The sequence below is a fragment of the Eurosta solidaginis genome, chromosome 2 (assembly GCF_040869045.1).
Source record: "Eurosta solidaginis isolate ZX-2024a chromosome 2, ASM4086904v1, whole genome shotgun sequence".
Lineage (NCBI taxonomy): Eukaryota > Metazoa > Arthropoda > Insecta > Diptera > Tephritidae > Eurosta > Eurosta solidaginis.
Genome location: NC_090320.1, coordinates 190,034,060 through 190,038,780, shown reverse-complemented (window position 1 = coordinate 190,038,780; position 4,721 = coordinate 190,034,060).

The window sequence follows — 4,721 nt, the reverse complement described above, 5'->3', positions numbered from 1 at the left end:
ATTCATATGGCGTAGCAGCTAAAAAGGCTTGCACTGATATGAATGTTGGAGACTCGAGTTCAACGCTCAGCTCCCGAAAAGCTAGCTGATGAAGAAGTGAAATTCAGAAACATGTCCTAGTAACCATCGCCGTTTGTAAACTTACAATTTTTCTCTAATATCAATTACAAAAACCATTGTATAAAGCAATATGAGCAAAGCTCGCTAATTAAATACATATGATCATATTGATATAATAGTAACAGCGGAAGTATTAAAAACAAATACTGTAAATATCCGAACAAATGTTACTAAGCTTTCAAAAGCACGCCTAAAAATCATATCCACACCATTAGGAATAAACTACATACAGAGTGTATGTGCCTACATGGTGATCAAAAGGAATATAAACAAAAAAGGCAACTCTTAGAGACCAATTGTACAGCGAACAACGGAACATTCATATGGCGTAGCAGCTAAAAAGGCTTGCACTGATATGAATGTTGGAGACTCGAGTTCAACGCTCAGCTCCCGAAAAGCTAGCTGATGAAAAAGTGAAATTCAGAAACATGTCCTAGTAACCATCGCCGTTTGTAAACTTACAATTTTTCTCTAATATCAATTACAAAAACCATTGTATAAAGCAATATGAGCAAAGCTCGCTAATTAAATACATATGATCATATTGATATAATAGTAACAGCGGAAGTATTAAAAACAAATACTGTAAATATCCGAACAAATGTTACTAAGCTTTCAAAAGCACGCCTAAAAATCATATCCACACCATTAGGAATAAACTACATACAGAGTGTATGTGCCTACATGGTGATCAAAAGGAATATAAACAAAAAAGGCAACTCTTAGAGACCAATTGTACAGCGAACAACGGAACATTCATATGGCGTAGCAGCTAAAAAGGCTTGCACTGATATGAATGTTGGAGACTCGAGTTCAACGCTCAGATCCCGAAAAGCTAGCTGATGAAGAAGTGAAATTCAGAAACATGTCCTAGTAACCATCGCCGTTTGTAAACTTACAATTTTTCTCTAATATCAATTACAAAAACCATTGTATAAAGCAATATGAGCAAAGCTCGCTAATTAAATACATATGTTTTTATGGTTTTTTCAATTATAAAACACGGACCTAAAGCCAGCTATAGATACATATTTAAAGATAAAAGGTCGCCAAACAATTCATAATTTATAATGAATTAAAGTTTAGTCAATATACGTGAGGAATCCGTACGTCTTGTACGTAGAATTGGCAGTTGTGAAACCAAATTTTGGTAATCTCGTTGGCAATATTATAACCAATGAAATAGGTGTAGAGAGGTGGGGGTCAATTGGAAAACATCCAACATGTGCTTATACTATTGAGCTTACGGTTGATGCGGATGCAAAATGCGCTATTACCATATATTACGTTTGTACTGAGGATGTTAAGCATAAATCAATTTGTCACACAATCTTAATTCCTGAAGGTGATTCAATATATAATGCAACTAAAGAATAATACCCAGTTGCAATACATTGGGTTGTGGAGGAAAGTAACGAAGATTGTCGTCAATCACATACTACAATATGCGTTATTGATCATCCAGAAACCAGTAGCTATCAATTGCGTGCACTAAAGCAGAAAATATTCGTTGATGGTTTGGGTTATTTATTGCAAGAAATATACGGCAGTAGACAAAGCTCAATTGATATACAGCAACGCGTTTTTGAGCCTGGAACCCACTCGTAATGCCAAGGGTGCAATAGGGCGCAACGTTGTGGTTTCCACAGATATTGCTGAAGCAGCGCTGACAATTGCTGGTGTTGTCTTTGTAATTGATCCAGGCTTTACCCAACAAAGGTTTATAATCCACGTATGCGCGTAGAAAGTTTGCTCATATCAGCTATATCAAAAGCATCTGCTCAACCACGTGCCGGTCGTGCCGGAACGTGCACGCCCTGGCAAATGCTTCCCTTTATACCGGAAAGCTTAAAACAATGAAATGCAGGATAGCGTTCAAATTTAGGTAAGTGGCCAAAGAATGATTATTGTAAATATGATATTAACTTGTTCTTTACTTGTAGGTACTGTTGTGTTACTATTTAAAAAAAACTCGGCATAGATGATTTGGTGCATTCCGATAGAATGGCTCAATTGAAAGACTTTTAATTACTACTATGCTGTCAGGTGAGATTGTCGTAGTTATAATAGACGAAAATATTACCAAAATTGTTTACTGATTTATATACCACTTTGGCGAGAGGGTACATGTATATGTTTAAGTGAGCATGCAGGGTAGCTGGCGGATAATGTGTTCGAACTGCGATGACGCCTGTACCCAGTGCAAGTCTTTCGTTCGCTGTTATATCCTTCATATAATGAATTCAAATTTAGTTGATAACAACTTTCTCAACTTCATTTAATTGTTGCTCAATTTTTGTTGTCTACTTAATTTGCATATTCGTCCTTTTGTATAATATGTTTTCGATGTCAAAAGACGCGGCGCCAATATGCTAAGGATGCGATGGAGGGCTTTAGAATGACATAATATTTCCCTAGTTTTTACTTAATGCTTCTAGTGTTTAGTAATCGTTTGAAAATTGAATATTTATTTATTTATTTATTTATTTAAGTTCAGTCTACAGAATTTAATTCTTACAGACTAGATATAGTACGCAGTTAATCAATTAAAAATAGTGTATAATTTTAATTTAAATATACTTATACTATCATTAAACTCAATAACGCTTGCATAGGTATTGCATAATCTAACGCTCCTAGCAATCGGCTCGTTCATGGCGTAATTAGTAGAGTGGAATGTGTCTACCAATAAGCGATTATTTCTTAAGTTACGAGGCGGGTCATATAAATTGACCAAATTAGATAAGTCGTCACAGTGTATGTTATTATTAATGACATTATAAATAACAAGTAAGGAAGGCTAAGTTCGGGTGTAACCGAACATTACATACTCAGTTGAGAGCTATGGAGACAAAATAAGGAAAATCACCATGTAGGAAAATGAACCTAGGGTAACCCTGGAATGTGTTTGTATGACATGGGTATCAGATGGAAGGTATTAAAGAGTATTCTAAGAGAGAGTAGGCCATAGTTCTATGGATGGACGCCATTTAGGGATATCGCCATAAAGGTGGACCAGGGCTGACTCTAGAATGTGTTTGTACGATATGGGTATCAAATGAAAGGTGATAATGAGTATTTTAAAAGGGAATGGGCTTTAGTTCTATAGGTGAACGCCTTTTCGAGAAATCCCCATAAAGGTGGACCAGGGGTGACTCTAGAATATGTTTGTACGATATGGGTATCAAATGAAAGCTGTTAATGAGTATTTTGAAAAGGAGTGATCCTTAGTTCCCTAGGTGGACGCCGTTTCGAGATATCGCCATAAAGGTGGACCAGGGGTGTCTCTAGTTGTACGATATGGGAATCAAATGAAAGGTGTTACTGAGCGTTTTAAGAGGGAGTGGGCATTAGGTCTATAGGTGGACGCCTTTTCGAAATGTCGCCATTAGGGTGGGCCAGGGGTGACTCTAGAATGTGTTTGTACGATATGGGTATCAAACGAAAGGTGTTACTGAGCATTTTAAGAGGGAGTGGGCATTAGGTCCATAGGTGGACGCCTTTTCGAGATATCGCCATTAGGGTGGGCCAGGGTGACTCTGGAATGTGTTTGTACGATATGGGTATCAAATGAAAGGTGGTAATGAGTATTTTAAAAGGGAGCAATCCTTAGTTCTATAGGTGGACGCCTTTTCGAGATATCGCCATAAAGGTGGACCAAGGGTGACTCTAGAATGTTTGTACGATATGGGTATCAAACGAAAGGTGTTACTGAGCATTTTAAGAGGGAGTGGGCACTAGGTCTATAGGTGGACGCCTTTTCGTGATATCGCCATTAGGGTGGGCCAGGGGTGACTCTAGAATGTTTGTACGATATGGGTATCAAACGAAAGGTGTTACTGAGCATTTTAAGAGAAAGTGGGCATTAGGTCCATAGGTGGGCGCCTTTTCGAGATATCGCCATTAGGGTGGGCCAGGGTGACTCTAGAATGTGTTTGTACGATATGGGTATCAAATGAAAGGTGGTAATGAGTATTTTAAAAGGGAGTAATCCTCAGTTCTATAGGTGGACGCCTTTTCGAGATATCGCCATAAAGGTTGACCAAGGGTGACTCTAGAATGTTTGTACGATATGGGTATCAAACGAAAGGTGTTACTGAGCATTTTAAGAGGGAGTGGGCATTAGGTCGATAGGTGGACGCCTTTTCGAGATATCGCCATTAGGGTGGGCCAGGGGTGACTCTAGAATGTTTGTACGATATGGGTATCAAAGGAAAGGTGTTACTGAGCATTTTAAGAGGGAGTGGACATTAGGTCTATAGGTGGACGCCTTTTCGAGATATCGCCATTAGGGTGGGCCAGGGGTGACTCTAGAATGTTTTTACGATATGGGTATCAAACGAAAGGTGTTACTGAGCATTTTAAGAGGGAGTGGGCATTAGGTCTATAGGTGCACGCCTTTTCGAGATATCGCCATTAGGGTGGGCCAGGGTTGACTCTAGAATGTGTTTGTACGATATGGATATCAAATTAAAGGTATTAATGAGGGTTTTAAAAGCGAGTGGCCCTTAGATGTATATGTGAAGGCGTTCTCGCGATATCGACCAAATGTGGATCAGGTGATCCAGAAAATCATCTGTCGGGTACTGCTAATTTATTTA